Raw genomic sequence first — 26095 nt, forward strand, 5'->3', positions numbered from 1 at the left:
AACTGAAAATATTTACTATGTGGCTTTTTTACAGGAAAAGTTTGCCCGCGCATGGTGTAGATCAATTTTGGTATACTATCAATTAAGTTAGCAAAAATGCAATGACAGCTATCCCCCAAAATAGCTATGAAATGACAGAAAAAACAAAGAAGTATCAACTCTTATAAAAGCTATTGCCAAAATGGATTCATGCAGGCATATCCCACGAATCTGGAACCTACTATAAAGTATGTACCTTTACAACCATGCCAAATAACTCCATACGATTTGTGAATTTTATTAAAACATAACCTTTTATTGCAAATGTTCTAGAGTTACTTACAGTAATAAAAGCAGCAAATTCCAGAAATTTACTTTTTTTATACCTACAATTTTTACGATCCTCAGACAAGGTGAAAGTACAAATTATTTCAGCTAAGGAAAGAAATCATTTTTTGTTTGGGTTTTTTTTTTCCCTAAAAAAAGGTAAGCATCTTTGATAAATGTCTTTCAAATATCACAAGAAGGCACCTGTTTGCATGTCTCAATGATTTTTTAGCTTTTATATTTGTAAAATAAAATACAAATATATAAAACAATAGGAAACAAATGTGTAAGGTAAAAACACCTGTGGTCGGGAGAATTCTAAAGATGTCCTCCCAGGATTCTGGTTGCCTAGTTATTCAGTCAAACACCAGTCTAGGCGTTGCTGTGAAGGGACTTTGAGACGGAATTAAGTTTACTCATCAGCTGACCTTAAAATAGGGAACTTATCCTGGATTATCAAGGTGGGACCAATGTAATCACATAAGCCCTTAGAAACAGAAGAGGAAAGCAAAAGAGTTGCAGCAGAAGGAGAAATCAGAGAGATTCAAAGCACAGAAAGGACTCAACCCACTGCTGCCGTTGAAGATGGAGCGGACAATGTAAAAGGAATGTGGGTGGTCTTAAGAAGCTGAGAGAGGCTCCTGGCTGACAGCCAGCAAGGAACAGGATCCTCAGCCCTGCAGCCACAAGGAACTGAATTCAGCCAACCGCCTGAATGAGCTTAAAGCCTCCAGATCAGAGCCCAGCTGCCCAAGAACTTGATTTCCGCCTTGTGAGACCCACAGCAGAAAATCCAGGCAAGCTCACCTGGACTTCTGACCTACAGAACTGTGAGGTAATAAATTTTGGTGTTTTAAGCCATTAATTCTTTGGTAATTTCTTACAGAAACAATAGGAAACTAATACGATGCCCTTGAAACCCTTACCTGAGTCAAGAAATATAGCTTTGCCGGTCACCCAGAAACCCCTCCATGTGGCCCATCCCAAACACAGCCACCCCTCTCCTCACAAAGAAACCACTCTCTAGCCTTTACAGTAATTGCTTCATTGCATTTTATAGTGTTATCACCAACACAAGCCCAGACATTGTCTGTACTTCAGTCTTACCCAATTTTTAAAAAAATTCAACACCTGTTCAGTCATTTTCAACCTCCAGTGTCCCTTTCCATTCCCTTCTTCTTTTCAGTGTATCTGTGGAAGAACACAGGCTATTTATTTAGCCTGTAGAGCTTCCCCCAGTCTGGATATTGTCGATTGCATATTCACGGTGCAGATCACCAAGCTCTCTGCCCACTCTTCCTGCAAATTGGCAGCTGGATCCAGGGCCGTGATCAGTCTCAGATTTGACCCCTTTGGCGAGACCACATGGTGGTCTCATTGGTGGTGTATTCTTTCATCAGGAAGCACATCGAGTCTGGTTTTCTCTCTTGTGACAGCAGCTCAATGCCTAGATCTATATTCCACGTGTATTGCAAAATGGTGATATTATAATTATGTCAGTTCTTTTTATTTCTTTATTGGAATACTCTTTATGAAGACATGCTTCTCAACTACTATTTGTTACCCAGTAGGACAGTTCATATGAGAAAGACAGAATAAACGCTTGGTTCTTCCCTTTTTTTAAAAGCCAGTTTTCAAGACAATGAATTGATTCTCTATCATCTTCCAAAAATGACCAATTATTTTTTTAATTATGAATTTAGCAATTTAAATATATTTGATGGTGCTTGCCTCGTGGCAATTAAAATCATTATTAAACCTCCAATTTTCCAATCTTTGGCCAGTGAGTTGGTCTTTCCAGGTTGGTTCCTGGTAGTCTCTGGCCCTGGTGGTCCCTGATGACTTCCTTGAATTGGACAAAACAAGTTGACTGATTTTGTGCATATCCTGCCCCAAAACCTGGAATCAGCCATTTCTCCAAGAAGCCCTGGATTCCTATATTGGGAAATAGTATTTCAATACCACAATCTAGGTGCTAGGATTAATAGTATTTTTAAAAACTGGAACAGGCTCAACTTGGCAATATACAGCTAGTGATGCTACTATGATTCAACAGCAGATAAGGTGTCAACAAGGGTGTTAGAATATGGACCCAACATGCAGAATAAACACATTTTACTCTTTTGAAACAAGCTGTGAACATCTGACCACATCGGAGATAGCTGAGATTTTTCTTAATGACTTTGTTGAGCATTTCGTAATTTCAGAAAATAATATGTATTTTCACAATGAAGTGTTAAACTGGCAAAAAAATCATTCATCAACTCTCTCTAAATTTCAAATTTTATCATACAGGAATCCAGGAAGTTGCTAAACTTTACTCCTGATTTGACTTAGGAACAAATTTCCTATTACTCTTCTTTCAATCTTCCCAAATGGTTTCATCAAAGAATATAGTATAGTAGTTAAGTATGCAAGTTTAAGAGCCAAAATGATAGTCATTAACTAAATCCACTTTTAACTAAAATGCTGTATCACCATGTTGGTGACAGTACCAGTTGACCCCTAAGATTCTCTTCAAACCTGAAATTCTGTGACTCCATATATATTGTAAATTCATTTCAGCAAACTTTTGAGAGAATACTACTCTAGGTTCTTGTTAGCTACTAGTGGAAGGGAAGGAAAGGGATAAAATAAAAAATAAAGCAAAGTAACTGCCCTCAAGAATTATAAATATAATGTACAGAAACATAATCTAATATTTAAAATAAAATATAGACATTTATAGAATTAATAAAAATTCTATCCTAGCACTATATATACCCCATATACTCTAGGGGAAGTAAGGTAACAATAGTAGAAAATAGAACAGTATGCATATTTTGATACAAAATTGGCTTTTTTAAATGAAAGTATTATAAAAGTAACCAGAGAAGTCTAAAAGAAGATAAGCCAAAATGTTAATATTATATTTTTTAAATATTTTAATGTTGTAGTAATTCTTTAATAAATATCTAAATGTTAATAATTTTTTAATTTTAATAAAATATATAAATGTGTAATGTGTTTCACACATAAATATTCATAGCAGCAAAATTCTTAGTGGCTAAAAAGTGCAAACAACCTAAATATCTATCAACTGATGAACTGATAAACAAAATGTGCTATATCCACCCATAGAATATTTTTCTATAATAAAAAGCAATGGAATACTGATACACACTAGAACATAACAAACTTTGAAACTATCATGCTAAGTGAAAGAAGACAGTCACAAAAGGGCACATTTTGTAAGCTTCTATTTATATGAAATGTCCAGAATAGGCAAATCCATAGAGACAGAAAGTAGATTAGTGGTTGCCAGGGGCTGGAGGGAGAGAGGACTGGGGAGTGACTGCTAATGGGTATTGGGTTCCTTTGTGGGGTGATGGAAATGTTCTGGAATTAGATAGTGGTCATGATTGCACAACCTTGTGCAAACACTAAAAACCGTTGAAATATACACTTTAGAGAGGGGGAGATTTTACGGTAGTGAATTATATCTCCGTTAAAAATGAAAAAAATATGCATAACATGAACAGTAATATAATTCATTCAACACATATGTGAATTTTATAGAGATCCTTATAAACAAGAAGGTGAGAAGGTGGGAGGGACCAGGGAAGTCTTTACAAAGAAAGTGGTATTTGTGAGAGGTCTTAGATGTAGAAGCATGTCAACATTTTGCCCAAAGTTTGGCAAGCATAACAAATGATTAAAGCTAATGTTATCAGAGGAATAAACACTTGGCTAACATGATTCGTAATGTTTTTAACCTAACAAGGATTCACTTTTAAGCCAGCTCAGCTGGAGGCTAAAAATTTCTGCTAAATATCAAGTATTGAAAAGTCCTCAAAAGAATGAGGAATTTTGTCAGTTGTACATGTATTTCTTAACCAAAAGTTCTGACTCCCTCCTTCAACATTTCCATGGCTAGGTTAAGATGATACCCATTAAGCATGCCACAGCCTGTCAAGGGTAAATACATTTTTATCTGTTAGAAATCACATCACTTTGTGTTAGCAGAACAAGCAAGAAACCATGGCTTCTTCTTTATCGTGTTAAAGCACAGCGAGCCCTCCTAGGTCCAGATGGTTTATATAACATGACTTGCCTTGAGCATAGCAGTTATACACTTGCAATCTCATCCATCTTGGATGCACATATATCAATGATCTTTTATGAGCTGTCAGAAAGAATGAAGAAAAGTGCTAATTTTGTCTTTTTGCATCAGTGTTTAGCTGAATTAAAATTCAACATGGATTTTCCACTTCTTTATTCACATGATCAAAAGAGAATTGTTTTTCAAACTATTTTCAGAAAATGTGCCCATTTAGAGATTGATTTATAAACCTAGAGGCAGTGGATGGTAATAACAAAACATTGAACCACTACGGAATACATCTGCTCAGTTCTCACGATGTAATTACAAATGCACTTCCAAAGGCAGATTTTCAAAGACAGGGGGCCTCTTTGTATTCAATGGCCCTGGCAACAACTTCTTGGACAATTCCATTCCTCAAGCACATTAGATATTTATACCAGGTACACTCTGCAGTTCATTTTCTGTTTTCTTTCCATTCTTTTATCAGTGAATGGACATCCTTGCCTTGAACTGTAGAGTGTCCAACATAGAGAATTTATTCTGACCTAATTTGCAGGAATGTTTAATAGGTCTATGCGCCACTATCCCATTTAACCAACATACACATCATCTTTATATGCTCAAAGTACTATGAGAAAAGCAACAGTGGAAGGTACCAGATATCTTTTAGGTTAGCACTGAGAAGTCACCAACATTATAAGCTTATCTTAAAATTCTCCAATGCCTCCCCTCATCATTTCTGCCTAAAGTCTTAAATCCTTAGCATGGAACAAAACCAGCCATCATCTGGCCTCTGCCTAGCTTTCCTGTCCTCTCTCTTGCCCTTTGCTTACACAGACCCGAATGTAATTGTACTTGCACTTCCCAAAGGTTTAATATCTCTTCTCTATTTTATTTCTCAAATTTTCTTTTCTCGGCTGGGACATTTACCTCTTTCCAGTTCTCTGAGTAATCCCTACTTCTTCAAGATTTAACAGTGGAAAACTTTATTCAACTTTCTCCTCCTAGCTAGCTAGGCTGAGTCAAGCGTGAAGACCAACACTGTGATCTTTTATCTTATCTTTCTTGTGCCCAAAATATTGCCTGACGCATAGTTATTGCTTAAGTTTTTGTCCTACATTAATGAATAATCAACTTAGAAACATAAAGAAGGAAGCATATGTACTTTTAACAGGAGCGTGGGCTCTGCAGCCACCTGAGTCAACTACTTACTAGCTGTGCGCTGTGAGAACAGTTTCTTAACCTCTCTGACTCAGTGTTCTCATTTATAAACTGGAAATAACATAAATTGACTATCTCACAGCTTTAAATAGTTAGAATGAGAAATTGCTTAAAATAATGCTGAGCACATGATAAATAATTCATATACTACACGTTACTTTTAATTGATATTGTAATTTATAATTACTAGTACTATAGGGTTCATGCCAGGAATATAAAGACTTGGTTTCATCTCCTCAAGGGACTTAAAATTATTTAAAAAAAAAAAAAAAGAAATGAGGAATGACTATAAAATATTGTAACTAATACAGGAAATGAACCAAAGCTGTAAACAGGATCCAAAAGTTGCAAGCTCATGAAAGCTAAGATTGAATTACTGTAAGGTTAATGAAAAACAATTTTTTCCACTCTATCTTCTAGTAACTTTTCGAACAAAAATATTTTCGCTTCTTAGATGTGTCAGAAATAGACCAATTATTTTTTTAAACCATGCACTGAATCTTGATACCTTCCCCAACCGAGTCTCACCGTTTGGGTGGAGAATGAGAGCCCACAGCCAAAACTTATCAGAATTCACATCATCCCATGGTTTTGCTGTATTCTTTATAAAATCAACCAAAATGTAAGAATCCAAGTGAGTTTTTCACCTCTGAAGTGTTCACCTCTTAACGTTATGCACATGTTTTAATCTGTGCAACTATTGTTCAAAATATTGTTGGAGTTCATCTTTTGGAATGGCCTTCAGTATCACTTTGTGAACAACAGAAGAAAATCTAAAATTTCAGTTAAAATTTGCTTTTTAATAAAATAGTGTATGATCCATTCTGTTCATTTGAATCGACTGCACGGAAAGTTAAAGCCTAACTCACTGGCACTTACCAAATGTCACACGGGCTGTAAGCACTTTAAAGTCAGTTACACAGATTGATTAGAAATGAGGGCTAGCAATTTCCGAATTTCAAACCACCCTCTAAGGATTGAGGATGTTCCGATAATGTGCACAGGTCTTTGAATAATGTTGGAGAAGTTGCAAAAAATTTCAGAGAGCCATCTGTTATTCAGAGATTGAAAATTCAGATAAGATTATTTTAGGGACAAATCACGCTCATTACTTTACAGCCACATTGGGTGCACATGTGTCTCTGTGTGTATCTGTGAGCGATATTAGCAAGGATTGGAGAGTACATTGAATTATTTTGTCAAATTATTTGCTGTTCTTCCATACCAGCTCCTTCCTAATGCTCTATCCCTACCGGTCCCCGCCTTGCAGGAGGATTGTCCTGCTCACTCCGTCACCATCAGGCTTAGCCCTGTGACTTGCTATGGCCAATGAAATAGCAGAAGTGACATGGGTCACTTCTGAACAAAACCTTTAAGAGCCATTGTGTGGTTCTATCATTAGTCTATGCTCTCTGCTCCTTCAGAGTGCAGAAGACATGGAAAAGAGCTATAACCAAGCCAAATCCAATATGTTACACAAATGAGAAATACATCTTCATTGCTGTAAGCCTCTGAGATTTTAGAGCTGTTTGTTACTGCATCATAACTTGGCTCAAACTAACTGATAAAGACAGTACTTTTTGAGGCAGAAGAAAGGAAGAAAAGTGAATGGATAGTTTGAAAGCTAAATCAATTTCATTGTAGCTTTCATAGGGCTCCTCTCCCTCTGAGTCCCAGAGAACAATTCTTCTTATTATTTATACTGCATATTTTATCTCTATATGATAGAATGTGCACTAATATTCTCACTGAATAAGCAAGTAACTAGAAGCAGATAGCACGTCCTAATTGTAAACAACTGATGCTATGGGGGAGTGGAAGGTGAAAAGAAATACCCATCAGTGATGCAACTGTGCTCTGAAGCATTTACTATCTAAATGGAAGAGTGAATCAACAGATCCCAGAAAAACTGAACTCAGGAAAGTATACTTACTCACAGGAGTCTGCTTACTTGGGTGCTAGAAATGCTCTTTGAAAAATCATTTCTCAAATTTAGAAAGTTAGAGTCATTGGACGTTTGCCACATGTTTACCAAGAGAATCCTGAAACACAGTAAAACAAAAACAGACTATGAGGGCTTAGAGAACACTGTGGATGACCCTACTACCACACTTAGGGAAAATTCTAAATATACAAAAATTGTCCAAGGGAGATTCTAAAGGTAGTACACTGGGCCAAAATCATCAGCTAAGTGGATCAGCCTGCTGAGTTGAATATTTTTTAAGAGGATAAATATGGGCCAAACGAAAATAAGAAAAGACAAACATGGGTTTTTTTTAAAGTATCATTGACATTTTGAGGTTTAAGAAAGGTAAAATAAAATTGCGTACACTGAACTTTAGTTCCGTTTCAGGTCTTATCAAATTTAAGAGAAATTTGTCTGCCGAGAAGATATAACTGATAAAAGGATGGAGGGTCAAAGGCAGGCATGTAAGTTCCTTGTTAAATGTATTTTAAGGAAAAAGTTTGCAAGCACGAACGTGTCTGTCCTCTTTTCAAGTTGGAGATTGCTAACACTGCACAGAACAGATAGTTCAGACAGGGTTTGTCATGCCCAGTGAAACATGAACTGTAAACAGCCGGGTCACATGCCAAGGAGCCTCACTCAAATTAACTTCATAGAATTTCACCGTTAAATCCTTGAAATATTAAACACATTCTCCATTTTACTTAGATTTATTCAATATAATTTAATAGGTTTAGACCAATTTTGTTTCCCCAAAAACCAGACGCTAAATAAACCAGCAACTGATCCTTAAGATGAGAAAGAGTTAATACCAACAGCTCCTGGCCACAAAATGTGTGAGCCTTAGCACCATTAAGGAGGAGAAGTTTGTCCTTAGGGGGTCTACACCCCTTTTCCATTCCCCAAGGGGTCGCCCCTTTCCCACCTTCTCCTACCAGGGGACCAGTGTCCCCTCCACTATGTGGTATTCCCTGTTCCCCCTCAACTTTGTTCTCACAATTGTACCTCTGTTACAACAACTTTATCACAATCAATGGTATTTGAACTATTAGTTATAGTTAGCTTTCTCAAAAAAGGGGGGGGGGGGGTGGAATTTCCAGGAGAATTTCTGGCTGGATAGAGGGAGTGCTTAGGGGAGGGGATAAAATAAGCATTATTATCCTTGTTTTCTAAATGTAGGCTAAGGAAAGAATGAATCCAGCATCGTTAAGCACCAGTGTCAGGCACCATGTTGGATGTCTTGCTTCCTTTTTCTAATATACTCTTTATAATAATAATGCTCAGAGTAGGTATTATTGACACCATGTTACAGAAGAATAAATCCATGTGAGGAATTATTAGGTACCATTCTCATCCTTAAGCTAAGGGTGAAGAAAGGCCAAAATCCAAGACTCCTGACTCCTGCTCCAGTGCTCTGTCCACGGGTTCAAGCTAAAGGCAGCACTTCTCTGTGGCTACTCCCATTACACTTCACTTCCTATGTTCCTCATCCCCTATGTTTATCAGCATCCTCTGGCACAGGAAAGAACATGGTTTTTATAGAAGGCCTTTCATCCTGTGTAAAATTTATTGGAGGCTCTGATTCAGAGTTAGTTACAGGAAAAAAAATCATGGTATAATAACATTATATTTAACAAGGTGATACATTTTTTCCATCCTCCTCTTGGTATTTTAGACATTGTTCTAGGCCATAACACCAATCTTTTACCCCATGTTCGTGGGTTTGCAGCTTATTTGATCATGGTTAATGCTAATTGATATCATATACTTATGAAATAGTGTCCACCAATGTCAACTTACAGTTAAAATGCTGTCCAAAGTATTCTTTGTGACTTTCAGGAACAGAAGAAATAGAACACTGAACATGCAAACATCAGCTGGGAGACTGAGTTCATAGAACCTTCTTGTGCCTTGGAAATTAGCTAAGTTAACTGAATCTTCCTAGACCAGTAGAAGGAAGCCAGGACTAGCTAAAAGTGCTGACTTTCTATAAGCTAAACCTAGCTGAGGAGTATAATGCAGACCACATACAAAACTCTTTTTCTGTCCACTCTGGTTCTTTTTAAGGCCTCCAAATTCATTGCTCTTGCAATTAAACTTCTTCGCACTCCTGAGGCATTTTCTAAGTGCCCTGAGACTTCAAATAAAATGTGCAGCTGGTTAAAGGTTTGCTTTCCTTGTCTCCTGATAGAAATTTATATCTGGGACAACATCTGAGTGAGACACAAGAGATGAGGATGGTACCTCTAAACACCTTGCTTAGCAATTTTATTAGCTGTTATGTTCTTTTTACCATGGTATTCAGCATGTTCTAGGCGGTTTTGGCAAATAATTATTCCCCTTCCACTAGGGTTATGCAAGGCAGGTAGGGTCTAAGGGGACACAGTGAGGAAAAGTCATCTAAAAACGCCAATTCTTTCAGGTAAGCCTAATTTCCCCCAGACTTCTAGCTGTCATCTCCTAGGAACACTGCTGGTCCTAAGATGTATTAAAATGACCCTTCAGTAATTTAAAGCCAATAATTTAAATTAAATGATTTACTTTAAATAAAAGTCATGACAAAGTGTACAAGTTTCAAAATAAAAATGCTAAATGTAACATAACTGAAATTGTCCCGGTTCCCATGGAAAGGCAGTAAGCATTTGTGACCAGAAACCAGGGAAGGAAAGGGTTAATGAAGATCTGATCCATAACTAAACAAAGTCTGCCAAATGTTTTCCAGACAAGGAGAAAACTAAATGTGCTATTTTTCAGAAGTTGATGTCCTCGTTTTTGCAGATGTTGCCATCTTACAGTGAAACCTACACGGTTGCAGCAGGACCCTGGCAAATTGCTCCAGGTCTAAGTGTCCAAAAATTACCTCGGCACTGTTATATACCGGCATGTTGCCTTGAGCTCGTTATGTAATGGCATAGAACTCATTATGTAGTAGCCTGCACATACGCCTTGATCGGGCCCAGCTGTTATACAGTTGTAACACATCCTCTGCACTCTGGTGTATAAAATCTCCAAATGCACTGAGCTTGGTTGGGGGGACAGGGGGAGAGGGACACTGCTTTGGGAGCCATCCCCGATGTTCTCCATTGTTTGTGCAAGCAATAAACCTTTTTTCTTCACAACTTCAGCCTTGGTTGTGTTTTTCAGCTCCACACTCACCAAGAGACAGACCCATTGAGTCCAGTTACACACTGACATTTTCATAGCTTGGCAAACTTCCTGGCTGGCTTCAAACTGCTTTAGCACATCTGATTTTACATCCAGAGTAGCAGCCTCATTCCCATTCCCAGCTGCTGTCATTTTGTACCTTCTCACCTTCCGCCAGCCTTCTTTGGCCCTAAGTCAACAAAATTGCCTGAGGATGAAGAAACAGAAACTGCTCTTCTCTCTCTAACAGCTTAGCAAATTTTTGTATCTTTTCTTTTTTCTTGCCCCACCTTGACCTGTCCCCTACCGCTGTCATACCATTGGGCCAAGGTTTAACATATTGACAAACAATTTTTAACATTTCTTTGGACCTATTCTCTTCCGTAAACTAAAATTTATGTATCTCTGGATCTTAACCACCATAAATTATTTCATTGATTCAAGTAATTTTTAAGACTCTTCTTCACTACTTCTTTTCTCTTTTCACACCAAAAGAAAAGGCAAGATTCTAGAGTCTGCTTTTCTACCTCTCTCATTCTGATATCAAAGACTTAGAAATGGGTTCCAATGGGGTCCTCATGAAAGAGACAGAACATTATTATAGGACAATAGAATAAGCCTTATTGACTTCCTATCTTATTATTTGGTCAACTGATTTAAAAGGCATATTAGAAACCCAAACAATACCGCACTTGAAGAAAAAATGGAGTTGGGGGTTGGGTTATCAATTTCAAGCCAACTGTATTCACTTTCTGCTAAAACAAATTACCATAAATTTAGAAGCTTAAAGCTTTAGAAGTTTAAATGCAAGACAAACTTATTGTCTTGCATTTCTTAGATTAGAAGTCCAATAAGGGTCTCACTGGGACAAAATCAAGATGTCTGCAGAACTGTATTCCTTCCTGGACACTCTGGCGGTAAATCCATTTTCTTGCCTTTTCCAGCTTTTAGAGGCCATCCACATTCCGTAGCTCATGGTCTTTTCTTTCATCATCGAGGCTAGCAACATTGCATCTCTAATCATTCTGTATCACATTTCCCTTTCCTGACCAGAGCTAGGAAAGATTCTCTGTTCTTAAAAACTTATGTGATTAGCTTGGGCCCACTCAGATAATCCAAGACAATTTCCTCATCTCACAGTCTTTAAAATCACATTTACAAAGTCTTTTTTTGCCATGTAAGGCAACGTATTCACAGGTTCTAGAGATTCGAACATAAACATATTTGGGAGGCCATTCTGCTTACCACACCTGCTATCAGTGCTTCATTCCCTACAGGCAAAGTCATACGTTAGTTGTTTTACTCTGCAGTAAATGTAACTTTTCACAGGAAGCCTCAAATCTGTCTCCAGATCCCATCTGTTTTCACAAAGAAGAGTTCCTTCATGTATTTCTTTGAGGGACCCCAAGCAGTCAGTTGCAACTACAATAGCATTTGATCTGTTGCACAATGTTTTGTTTCCATTTGAAAGATCATCTAAAGATTCTATAATATCTGGTTGTATTTTTTGAGAAATTGCTGGTCCTTGGTAGGTCTCAATAAAATGCTGCGGTGTCTTATCTCACATGTAGCCAGGAGGGAGGTGCCCATAAAATATGGCCATGAGATGGCGCCACTAGTGTCAACCTTACTCATCTTGAGAGTGGGAAAACAGCCAGTTTCATAAATTTTCCTTTTTCACCTTGTTCAATTTCCTCTAAAATTTGAAGGCTTCTTTCTTACCCATCTATGAAAGCACAGAATTTCCTAAACTTTTTAAGAATTAGATGACTTTCCCAAACTTCACACTTTTTTTTTTTCTCTTGATGGTCATTACTACCACAGAAAAAGAAAGACTGTGCCTTCAAGATAATAAGCCCAATTTATAAAATTCTTATTTGGAAGCTAAATACTGAACTTTAGATACTCTCTCTGAATTACAAAAAGGTAATATTGACATTACTCTTTGTATCCTACTATTACTACTGTGTTTCCTTGCTGTTACATGTCCTCTATTCTACTTCGGAACTCTAAGCCAGTAGGAAACCGCTCTGTGCTCTAAGAAAAATAAAAATACCTTAGCAAGCGAAAGAGATAGAACAGGACCCTTTGAAGGAGTAAATAATCATCTGCACAGAGAATGTGTAAATGATATCGGGATTCTCCAAAGCCCGACAGTTAAACTTTTGGGCCTCAGCATCCCTTTACACTCTCAAAAATTATTGGGAATTCCAAAGGGCTTTTGTTTATATGGGCTATATCAATTGATATTTCCTATATTAGAAATTTAAGCTGGGAATTTTAAAAGTATCTATTTATTCATTTTTAAACAACAATAATAAACCTATTAAATGTTAACATAAATAACATTCTTATGCAAAAAAACTATATATATATATATATATATATGTATTGGGGGGTTTTGTTGCTGAGGAAGATTCGCACTGAACTAACATCCATGCCAATCTCCCTCTATCTTTTAGTATGTGGGCCACCAGCACAGTGTGGCCACTAACAAAGCAGTGTAGGTCCGTGCCCGGGGACTGAACCTGGGCAGCCAAAGCAGAGTGCGCTGAGCTTAACCACTAGGCCACCAGGGCTAGCCCAAAAAACTATGTTTTTTTAAAAAAAGAGCTTAGAAGAGTTACATAGTTTTATATTTTTGCAAATCTCTTTAATGTATGACTCAACAGAAAGCAGCAAGATTCATGTCTGCCGCTACATTCAATATGCTGCAATCCACTCTTTTGGTTAAAATACATGAAGAAAATTCAGCCTCCCACAGCTAAGCAATTGGAAATAGGAGGAGTATTTTAACAACTCTTTCAGATAATCGTGGGTATTCTTTGATACTATACCAAAATTCAACAACTGGTATTTTTTGAAGATGAGTTGCAGTGAACACTTCGTACTCTGGTCAGAGAATGTAAACAGAAAAGGTAAATAATATCTTAGCATGATTATGAAAATAGTTTTGACCTCAAAGACCCTCTCAGTTTATCTTGGGAACCCCTGGAGTTCCCAGACTACCCTTTAAACCCACTGCTGCAGTCTACCAGCTGCATTGGCTTGATAAGCAAACTCCAGCTTTCCTTCTGTGGGCCTCCTTTAAAATAAGTCAGGACAGAGTGCAAGACAATCACTCTCTTGTAAATAAAATTTGCTTCCTACATTTAGATAATTCTTTCTTCCCAATAAAATGTTCTACCAAGTAATATGAAACTTATGTGTGGACTTAAAAATCTTTTGTTAAAGATCTTTGAAAATCAAGTTTCACTTTTACTGGTTCCTCCTACCAGAAATGCTTTTGTGTCCCTCTCAAAAAGTACCTTCTTCGACCCATTTTTTATCTATGCTTATGTAGTCAATGATTATTATGTATTTTAGCATATCCATCATGTTGCTCTTGGTTATAATCCCCAGGGTTGATTATAATCCCCTGGGTATGGTGAAAAATAGCAAATCATATTTTCTGATCGTACAGGTCAGGCAGATGCAACAATTAGTTCAAACCATATTTCCAGAAGGATAATTAGGACAGTTCTCAAGATTGGTTACCACTAAGGAAAATGGTGTAGGAGTCGGTATGGTGTGTTTTTTAAAGATATTGGTGCTTTGGAAATTTATAACAACAAAAATAATGCTGGGCATTAGCAAAAAAGGATGCTAAAAGTTGATCAAGCAAATCTGTCATTCCTGTACAAAAGTGGCTCATACACCTGGAGTACTGTGAGCAATCTGACTATCATACCTCAAAGAAAACATAGTTGACTTGGGGAAGTCCAAAGAAGTTAATTAAAACACTTAAGAGAATAGACATACGTCTCAAATATGAGAGATTAAGAGACGAGGGTTAGAAGAGTGAAGTCGAAATCGTGAAAGGTGTAGATAGTACATAAAGTTATTTACCAAATCTGAGCATCTCTCAAATGTCTCCAGGTAGCTGTTATAAAGGACAGCAACGTCTACCATTAATAAAATTCCCCTTCGTGATGTCAGATAAAAAATTTTCCTATACCCATATCTTTATACTTTCAATAGAAAGATTATTTTATAAGGATTCCTTGCCTTTCCTATCCCTCTTCCCATAAAAAAGGGTTCTAGCTTTTCCTAGTCTGTCCTCCTCTTTCTGCCCTCCCAGGAGCACTCACTTTTGCAGGACTGATTCTTCAGAGCTTTTTAAGGCAGAATCAAGTGGATGGCAGGGGACAAAAGCATAGGAAGTTGGAGAGTTGAGGCTAGGGGAGAAATTTTCCCAGATGAAGAGCATTTGAAAAATAAAGGCCCAGATTCACCTGCAGAGAATGTGCGCAGTGAATGAGAATGGGGTAGGAAAAGGAATTTTTAAAAGCGTTGCTTTTGAGAGATGTTAAGGATTTAAGTTACTCTGAAGCTAATTTTGGTTTCAGTGCTGTGTTCTTTCGACCACAATATGCCCCAGACCTAACCACACCAGTCAAGGCTTTACAAACATTCCCCGTGTGGGCTCATCCAATAATGCCTTCGGGATTCCTTGTTAAAACACCTAGAATTCTTACGTAATGTTCCTGCTCTACCACATGATACTCTTCAGTAGAAAGTGGTTAAATTAAACTCCTTGAAGGACCTCATAAGTTAGGTAATTGGGACACAAGAAGACTCTGTCATCAAATGCTTTTCACTAAGTTAATTACAGATAAAACCAACATGAAGTGGTTAGAAGCAGAGGTTAAAATTTCACTCACTTGGACTTTGTATAATAATGAATTAAACTGCTGGACTGTATTGGCATTCTGCTGGGAATACGATTTGGAAATAGAAAAACTAGCCAATGAGTGGTGTGATTTGGTTCTTGAAAGTAATTTAAAGTAACACAAGCCCACCAAGACTTTATCTCCCTTTGATTTTAAAATGTTATTTGTGATAGGAACTTTGCAGATGAATAAGAAAATCTATACACATTCTCTCAAGTAAGATACTTTCTCCGTGTGTGTACAGACAACGAATTGCCTAAATACTTTCTAACTCAGGCACGGTGGCTGCAATTCAGCACCGATTCCTTTCTTGAAAAATTAACATACTCCACAAATCCGGAAATCACATCACCTTAAAAAGCAGCCAGTACTAAGGAGTGGGACTAAGGAGTACTAAGTACTAAGGAGTAGGAGTGAAGAGAGAATGCAATAGAAAAGAATCGAAGGACAGTGAGTGCTACAAAAATAAGGAAAATGGAATGAAAAGAATTAGTTTTCTCCTTTCTGTCTTGGGAAAGCATCAGACAAGCCCGCTTCCATGCGTAGACTTCACATAACATACGCCTGCTATTTTTCAAGACTTCAGGTAACACATTCCTAAACCAAGGCCCCGTCCAAATTCCGAGTCCATTAAACAGGCTTTGCATTACACTGTTCCCAAGAAAACGCTCCTTTTTTTAATTATGTGGTTAATGCCTCCCGTATCCCATGATAAGATTTTACAACCCTTTCCTTCTGCTGGTGGCATTTACACACTAAAAACAGTCAGACTCCAGAGCCTTGTTATTTTTCACTTTCCTTCTACAGCCACTATAAATTCGAGACCCTGATTTTTAATATGTTTGCCATTAAAATATATTAGCTAAAAACTTTAGGTACATTTCATAAAAATCCAGGTTCCTACCACACTCCCTCTGGTAATACCCTCTTTCCCTTCCCAAATACCACATCTTCTTAATTGTTTCAGAGGAAGGAGAAGCTTTCACTGTTGCATATGACTTAGAAATAAGAAAATATTCTGTGTGTATATGGGGGCATTGCAGACATCATCAGTGCTTTCAGCACTCACTGTTCCCTGTTTGCCAATGGCCGTTGACTGTAGATAGCTGCCCCTCTCTGCATGAGGGGCCGTCTGGTGCTGGAGTGTATTTGGCCCAGGAGCAGAGCAGTCCAGGCCAGCCAAAGTGCTGGAGAGTCAAGGCCCGTTGGAGCAGGCCTCAACTGTTGACTGACTGACGTTAGAGGACAATCTCTCCAGTATTCTTGCCTTCAGGTGTGACAACCCTGAGGCATGTTCTGCACAGCCCCTCAGAAGTCCCAGACGGAATGAGCCCTGGTTGTCTGCCTGGTGATCTGCTCACTAATGCTCCTCCTCCAGGCTTCCTTCCCTGCCCTGTCTCAGTTCCCCACTCCCCGAAACGTACTTCCTGGGATTCCCTCCCAAAGAGACTCCTTGCACTTAAATCCTTATCTCAGGACCTGCTTCTGGGGAAAACCCACTTAAATCAGAGGGTACACTGAACGGTGTTTACTGATAGGGAGTAAAATTCATCAAAATTATTAGAAACTGTTGATCTGAAGGAGGAGATTAGGAACAACTTCACTTTAATTCAAGTCTGTCTGTGATATAAACTCACCCCAGAACAAGGCAGTTTAGAAACAATTTGACAGGGATCCAGAAAAGCTTCAGAGGGGAGGTGACGTTTCAAAGAGGCCTCAATGGATGAATAGGAGTTCAACTAGGGCAGAAGTATTTAGGGGACATCCGAGGCAGAGGGACCAACAGAATCAAGACCAAGAAAACACAAAACCCTCAGGGAAATGATGCAGATGAGGAAGGAAAGTAGTTCAGGGCCTTGAACACGATGCTAAATCCTTAGAGCATGAATTTCTTTCTATGGGGAGAAAATAAATGTTTGACTGGGAGTTTAATGGATTACAGTTATTTAGAACCTATAAACAAAGCATATAAGACAGCCTTCTAGAAATAATAATGGTATAAAATTTTCAAATTTCTTGAAAAATAAATAAAGCTGAATAAAGATTTTGACTAGCTTACAAAAATGATGGGTAACATAATATTTTTGTGTATATGTGCTTGCATTTGTTGTTGTTAGTGCCATCAAGTCAATTCTGATTCCTAGCGACCCTGTGCACAGCAGAGTCGAACCCTGCCTGGTCTTTCTGCACCATCCTCTCATCTTCCAGCACTCTATCAGACAATGCCCCGCTGCTATTCATAGGGTTTTCATGGCCAATTTTTTCAGAAGTGTGTGGCCAGGTCCTTCTTCCCAGTCTGTCTTAGTCTGGAAGCTCCACTGAAACCTGTCCACCACAGGTGACCCTGCTGGTACTTGAAATCTTGGTGACATAGCTTTCAGCATCCCAGCAACCACCACAGTACGACAACCAACAAACAGGTGATGTGGTTTCCTGACCAGGAAATTAACCAAGGCTGTGGCAGTGAGAGTGCAGAATCTTAACCGCTTGACCACCCGGGCTGGCTGACTTGTGTTTGCATAGATACATACATGTGAATATTGATGCTCTTTCATGAATAAAAGTAAGTTTTTAGGCAAAATGCACACTGTGGTTTCAGATTTGTGAAATGTGTCTGCATGTAAGGAAGGACAAAAGTACCCTACAAGTTGGTAGCTTTCCTGTATTACCTATGGCAAATGAATGGTGCCACGACATGTTCAATTTCCAGTCTTCAACACCTCTCTCTTCCTCAACCGCCCTACTCAGCCTATCAAACTCCTGGCCATCTTACTTCCTAAATATCCCCCAGATCTCTCCATTTTTCTCAATTGCTTGTGTCACCACTCTGTCCGAGCCGCCATCAGCTCTCACTTTAAGGATGGCCAGAGCACGCATTCACCCTTGTCCTGCTTCCTTCTGTTCTCACAGAGATCGTGCCTCTCCCCAGCTTAAAGTCCTGCGTTGGCTCCCCTCTGCACTTAAGATAAAGGCTCAGTGTGATGTGGCCTCTGCCCATCTGTTCAGGCTCATCGCTTGCCACTCCCACACCCATTCTTGGTCCTCCAGCCACATTAGCCAACCTTCGGTTCCCCGAAAAGCCTGCGACCCCCACTACCTCAGAGGCTTTGTATGTAAAGTTCTTTTGCTAGGATACACTCCTTTCCCAGGGTCCCCTCCTTCTTAACCTATTTAACCCCAATCCTCCTTTATTTCTCAGCCCAAACTCATTGTCTCAAGCAATCTTCCCTGGGCCCCCAGATCAAGCCAGATCTCTGTTTGATGCTCTCCTAACATGCTGCATTTTTCCTCCTCCATCTGCCATTGTCCATCTGCATGCTTATTTGATTGTCTTCCTCCCTCTCTAGACCATAAGCTCTATGGTCTATGAGATAGCTCCATGAAGATGGCACACGGCACATAAAGATGGGCTTAAGAGATACACGTTGAAAGAAATTATATTAACAAGAAGTTAACTTGCCTCAGGTATCTTGTTAATCACTTTAGATGCATTACCTATTTAGGCCTATGTACAGCTGAGAAAACTAAAGCTCAGAGACTTTTAAATAACTTGTTCAATCAGCAATGACAGACCTGGAATTTATTGCCAAGTCTGTCTGACTTGAGCTGACACTCCTGACCACCATTCTATACTGCATGGCAGAATAATTAATAAGCAACATTTATGGAGTCATGTTAGTGTTAAGAGTTATGGGATCCTTTTTCTATTTCTCAAAATTTTCTGTCATATCATCGTCCTAATACATCTTCAATAAAAGTGGTCTTCTAAATGATGGATGAATTTTTCGAAGCTTTGCCTTATCCAGATTCTAATTTATTGATTATTTCTTAGCATCCTTTTCCAATTTGGTTATTTAGCTTCCAATGGTACCATATTATATCATTCCAGATACATTTTTCCTACTCTTTGCTTATGTTCTCCCCTAATTTTTGTAAAGCTGCAAAAAAGTGGGAAAATACACCCATTGAGACTTGTTAATTTTGTTCAAAATATAACAAAATATAAATGCATTTTCATGTACAGGTAGGGTGTAGAGAGTGTTTTGGAATAGGGCAGGAAGAGACCATGAGATATGGCTGAATTGTACATAGAATAAAGTCTAGGAAAAATCAGTTCCAGTTTGGAAACAATGCAACCAGATGGTATTTCCAGTTAAAAGAACAAACATGGTTAAAGAATGCCTACTGTGAATGGAACAGAATAGAGAGCCCAGAATTTAACCCCAGCATATACAGTCAACTAATATTTGACAAAGGAGCCAAGAACACCCAATGGAGAGAGGATAGTCTTTTCAACAAATGGTGCTGGGAAAACTGGAGCACACACGTGGAACAATGAAATTGGACCCCTCTCTCACACCACTTACAAAAATTAACTCAAAATGGATCAAAGACTTAAACATAGGACCTGATACCATAAAATTCCTAGAAGAAAACGTAGGAAAGAAGCTCATTGATATTGGTCTTGGCAATAATCTTTTGGGAATGATGCCAAAAGCACAAACAACAAAAGAAAAAATCAATAAATAAGACTACATCAAACTCAAAAGATTCTGCACAGCTAAATAAACAATTAACAAAATGAAAAGACAACCTACAGAATGGGAGAAAATTTTTGCAAACCATAGATCAGATAAGGGATTTATATCCAAAATATAAAAAAAATACAGGCAATTCAATAACGGAAAAACAAACAATCTGGTTTAAAAATAGGCAGAAGAATTAAACAAACATTTCTCCAACGAGGATATCAAAATGGTCAACAGACACATGAAAAAAATGCTCAACATCACTAATCGTCAGGGGAATGCAAATCAAAACCACAATAAGATACCACCTCATACTTGTTAGAATGGCTGTCATCAAGAAGACAAGAGACAATAGATGTTGGCGAAGATGTGGTGAAAAGGGAACTCTTGTACATCGTTGGTGGGAATGTAAATTGGTCCAATTGCTATGGAAAACATTATGAGATTTCCTCAAAAAATTAAAAATAGATCTACCATGAGATCCAGCAATTTCACTTCTGGGTATATACCCAAAGGAAATGGAAACAGGATTACGAAGAGATATATTCACTCTCATATTGATCACAGCATTATTCACAACAGACAAGATATAGAAATAATCCAAATGCCTGTCAACAGATGAAGGGATAAAAAAGATGTGGTACATATATGCAATGGAATATTATTCAACCCTAATAAAGGAAGATGTCCTTCCATTTGCAACAACATGGATGGACATTGAGCACATTATACTAAGGAAGATAAGTCAAAACCAGAAAGACAAGTACTGCATGATATCACTTATACGTGGAATCTAAAAAAGTTAAACCTGTAATTAACAGAGTAAAATTCTGATTACCAGGGGATAGGGGGTAGGCTAAGAGTGATGGTGTTTAAGGGTACAAACTTAAAACGAGTAATAAATAAGCCATGGAGACCTAATGCACAGTATAATGAATATAGACAATAATATTGTACTTAATGATGTAATATGATAAATATCACATTAGCAATCATATTACAACATATAAATGTATCAAAGTAACACATTATACACCTTAAACTTATGCAATATTACACATCAAATTTATTCAATAAAAAATTGTCTACTGTGCCATGGGATTGAGTAATACACAGAAAGCTAAACACAATCTTTGTTCCAAAAAAAAGCCCAAATTATTTAAAAAGATTACCAAAAGGAGAGCTCAGAATAATGGGTAAAATTGTATAATAATAGAATCACTATATATTTTAAATATGCTGCTGTTTTCTTGGTAAAATTAGAATCATTTACAACATATACCTACACTTCTGTTTGTTTAAAACAAAAAGTGGTTTGAAGAAAGAGACAAAGGGTGAGGTCCCAGTGAATTAAGAAAACCAGGTCAACTTGATTAATGAGGAGACAAAAGAGGAGATGAAAGTATCAACAATTCTTGCATAATCTGTCACTGATCATATGCGGCAAGCTTACATGTGAGCCAGGGTATTGTCCTGGCCCACGACCCTGTGCCTTTATCCCAGAGAAATCTACTTATGCACCACACAGCAAGTTCCCAAAAAAAGGCAACTCTGGACACCCCATCCCTATTCAGCTAAGAGTCCTGGCCTGTTCCACATGCTTCTGGGTGGTGTCTGGCTCTCGGTTAATGCCTCTTCTTATGGGATCCTCATCAGTTGACCTTATCTCCCACCCTTGCTGCAGTTGAGAATCACTGTTTTGAGCTCCTCAACTTTTACCTTTTCCCAAGGTGCAGCCTTGCTCATTCTCTGGCTCTTTCTGCTTGTAGTTGACTCTGCCCAACCAAGTCCCAGGGAACACTCATTTGGCTGCTCCACTCCCCGGGAGTAGGAAGGAGCAGTTCACCATGTATGAGCAATCATCCATGTGACAAAGTTTGAAGGAACCCAGTAGCTTCCCAATTGCCCACCCACATCTCTGAAAATGCAGATGCTGTCAAAAAGGAACACAGCCAATCCTCATTATTCCCAGATTCGTCTACTCACTAAAATTTATTTGTAACCCCTAAATCAATACTCATGGAGCTTTCACGGTCATTCACGGATATACACAGAGCAGTAAAAAATTGGAGTTGCCCAACATACACATTCCCAGCTGAGGTCGAAGAAGGCGGGGCTCTCTGCCTTCTCGTTACAGCTCTCATATCATAAAACTAGTGTCCTTTTTGCAGTCTATTTACTGCCATGTTTTCTTGCATTTTTTTGTTTTTGGATGGCGATTTCACTATTTAAAATGATCTCCCAAGCACTGCACTGAAGTACTGTCCAGCATGTCTATTAAATAAGCTTCATTCTGGCATGACTTCTAATGTTGTTGTCCATGAGTTGAATGTTAACGAATCAACAGTGCAGGGTAAATAAGGTGTCTTTAAACAGAAACATATCAAATGAGGTTATGTATTAATCAGTTGATGAAAATATTGTGACCAGAGGCTCACAGGAACTTAACCCTGTATTTCTCCTAGGAGCAATGCTTCAGTATTTGCTAATTCGGTGTTTGCAAGACTTTATAGAACATAACTGCCATAAATAAGAAGAATCGACAACAACTTCATCACATGAGGGTCCTGGGGGTACAGAGCACAGAATAGATAGCAGTGTGGCCTGGAGGCAAGTTGGATGGGCTTCACCAGAGATCCTGACAGCAGCAGGGAGCACTGTGTCGGATCGGAGGAAGGCACTGAGCCAGGGCGAGAGGAACTCCAGAGACAAATTTCAAATTCTTCTCAACATTTCTTGAGCCCAACCCTATTCCTAGATTAGTAGTATTACTAAAATAGTCTGGCAACAATGTTACATAAACTATCCATGGCAAAAGAAGTGTTATGTCAGAATTTTCATCTTAATGCTTGACACTTTAGAGATGCATTGCCCGGTACAGTAGCCAATAGCCAAATGTGGCCATTGAGCATTTGAACGTGGCTAATCTAAATTGAGAGATGCTGTAAGTGAAACATACACACTGATTGCAAAGATGCAATATGATAAAAAATAATGTAAAATATCTTGTGAATAATTTTTTTATTGGTTCCACATTGAAACATTTTTATATGGTGGGTTAAAAGAAATGTACTATTAAAATTAATTTCACCTGTTTATTTTTTACCTTGTTTAAAAGTGGCTACTAGAAGATTTTGAATTGTGTATATGACCCTCATTATGTTTGCACCAGACAAGGCTGAACTAGAGCCATAGCAGAGTTGTGAGAATTCATGCTACTATATAGTAGTTAACACTTATATGCTACTTACTCTGAACCAGGCACCATTCCATGTACTTTCCGGGTATTGACTTGATTCATCTTCCCAGGAACCCTCTGAGATAGGTACTATCGTTTTTTGCCATTTTAAAGATGAGAAGAAAGAGACAAAGAAAGGTTAGGCAATTTGCCCAAAGTCACACCAGTTTTGAGCCAGACTTGACGAAGGTAATTTAGGTCACATTCTTAACTATTACACACACACATCCACATCAATAGATGGTTATTTGATGTGGACATCGAACCCTTGAAATAAAAATTACTTATTGGTTGAAAGAAAACTTGGTTTGTGCCTTCAGTGGTGCTCTTTGAAGACACAAACGTGTCTGTAAAGAATAATCACTAACTTCTAAACGTTACTTGAGATTTTTCAAGGGAAAAAAAAATTGAGTCATCATGAGTTTGAGGTGACTGTTTTGTCTCAGTCTAGAAGTAGTGTAGAAACAGATGTCAAAAAGTAAAAAGAAATCGTAAAAAGAGAATGGTAGGGGCTGGCCCCGTAGGCGAGTGATTAAGGTCGCGCGCTCCACTGCATGCGGCCCAGTGTTTCGTTGGTTCGAATCCTGGGTGCCGACATGGCACAGCTCATCGAACCACACTGAGGCAGCGTCCCACATGCCACACCTATGAAGGACCCACAACGAAGAACATACAACTATGTACCGGGGGACTTTGGGGAGAAGAAGGAAAAAATAAAATCTTTAATAAATAAATAAATAAATAAATAAGAGAATGGTAAAAATAATAATAATAAAAGAGAATACTAAAAATAAAATAAATAGGGAGAGTTTAGGAATAACTTTTAGTAAAAACTGAAAAACTGAACTAAATTTACTAAAAAGTTTTTTAGTGAAAAAAAAACTAAAAAGGGTACAGCGAAGTCCCCCATTTTTAGATGAACTAAGCTTTTCTAGGTAAACGAAAAGCGAAGTCAACAGGAATAGGAGTCTAATGGAAAAGACAGGAAACTGGTAAATGAATGGAAAGGGGATTTGTAACACAGAACTACCCAAGCTACCGGCATAAAATTGCTTGTTTGTTCTTTCAAAAGTCATCCGAAAAGTCTTTGAGTGAGTTGTTTCCATTTAAAGAATAATAATTATATCCATTTATCAGCCAAAGGCCATTAAAATCTTTCCTGTGCTCTTTATTCCTGGGAAGGAAGGCGTCCAGGAAAGGAAGCGAAGGAGCTCGACTCCCTTTGGTACCCCAGGGATCTGGGCCTCCGAAACCTGCTACAGGGCTTGTAGATGTCATTTTGAAACACTGAGAACAATCAGTCTACGTGTCACGGCACACTCGCATGTCAGCCATCTCCTCTGTCGCACAGGGAAGCCTGGGGTGGTGGCAAGCGGTGCAGCACCAAGTTACTTGCCTGAGTCAAAGCCTACATTCTACGTCCTCTGTCGCTTATTACTCCAGGCATCTTGGAACATCACAGAGTTTCCAACAGTCTCATTTTAAAAGAGAGGGGGAGGAAGAAGAGGAAGACATATGCATAGTGGTTAAAAATCATACAACATAACTCAATAAAACAAATAACCCCATTGAAAAATGGGCTACTGGGGCCAGCTCCATGGCATAGTGGCTAAGTTCGGCAAGCTCTGCTTTGGCAGCCCAGGTTCACAGGTTCAGATCCTGGGCAGGGACCTAAGCCACTTGTCATCCATACTGTGGTGGCGACCCACATACAAAATAGAGGAGAATTGGCATAGATGTTAGCTCAGGGCTAATCTTCCTCAAGCAAAAGAAGAGAAAGATTGACAACAGATGTTAACGCAGGGTGAGTCTTCCTCAGAAAAACAAAAAGGGCTACAGATTTGAATAGACATTTTCCAAAGAGTATACACAAATGGCCAACAAGTATATGAAAAAATACTCATCACTAATCTTCGGGGAAATGCAAATCAAAATCAAAATGAGATATTATCTCACACCTGTTAGGTTGACTATTATCAAAAAGACAAAAGACAGCTAGTGTTGTCAGCCAAGGATGTGGAGAAATTGAAACCCTTGCACATTGTTGGTGGGAATGAAAACAATGGTGTAGTCACTATGGAAAACAGTATGGAAGTTCCTCACAAATTAAAAGTAAAATTACCATATGATTCAGCAATCCCACGTCTGGGTTTTTATCCAGAAGAATTAAAATCAGGATCTTGAAGATATATTAGCATTCCTATGTTCATTGCAGCACTATTCAATGGCCAAGACGTGGACACAACCTAAGCGTCCATCAACAGAAGATTGGATAAAGAAAATGTGTTATATACATACAATGGAATACTGTTTAGCCTTCAAAAAGATGGAAATTCTGCTATATGCAGAAACATGGATGAACTCTGAGGACATTATGTTAAGTGAAATAAACCAGTCATAGAAAGACAAATATTGTGTGATTCCATTTATATGAGGTATCTAAAACTGTCAAATTCATAGAATTAAAAGTGAAAGGAATGGTGGTTGTCAAGGGCAGGGAGGAGGGAGAAATGGTGAATTATTAATCAATGGGCATAAAGTTTCAGTTAAGCAAGACATGAATATGCTCTAGAGATCTGCTATACAGCAGCACACCCATAGTGAACAATAACATATTGTCCACTTAAAAATTTAAGAAACTAAATTTCACATTGTGTTCTTACCACAATAAAATAAAATAAAAATGAACACTACAGATATATATCAATTAATAAAATGATCTAACAAAAATTCAGTTAAAACTTCCTATAAAAGGGGGGCTGGCCTCATGGCTGAGTAAAGTTCCATGTGCTCCACTTCTGTGGCCTGGGTTCACGGGTTCAGATTCCATGCATGGACTTCTTCCACTCATCAACCATGCTGTGGAGGCATCCCACAGACAAAAAATAGAGGAAT

General features: G+C 38.3%; 1 long non-coding RNA gene across 4 annotated transcripts in view; it reads right to left on the bottom strand.

Annotated features, from left to right (window-relative positions):
• LOC124231499 (uncharacterized) overlaps positions 1–26095 on the bottom strand; it is a 63942-nt gene that overhangs the window by 10807 nt on the left and 27040 nt on the right. The window contains exons 3-5 of one of the 4 annotated variants that reach the window (XR_006886573.1): positions 23214–23290; positions 7545–7653; positions 4258–4471 (exon numbers count right to left, since the gene is read on the bottom strand). This is a non-coding gene — a long non-coding RNA (uncharacterized LOC124231499). Of the gene's footprint in view, positions 1–4257; positions 4472–7544; positions 7654–23213; positions 23291–26095 lie in introns of those variants that run through there. The other 3 variants (XR_006886572.1, XR_006886575.1, XR_006886574.1) reach the window with 3 other exon arrangements.

The sequence above is a fragment of the Equus quagga genome, chromosome 21, assembly GCF_021613505.1.
Source record: "Equus quagga isolate Etosha38 chromosome 21, UCLA_HA_Equagga_1.0, whole genome shotgun sequence".
NCBI classification, from domain to species: Eukaryota; Metazoa; Chordata; class Mammalia; order Perissodactyla; family Equidae; genus Equus; species Equus quagga.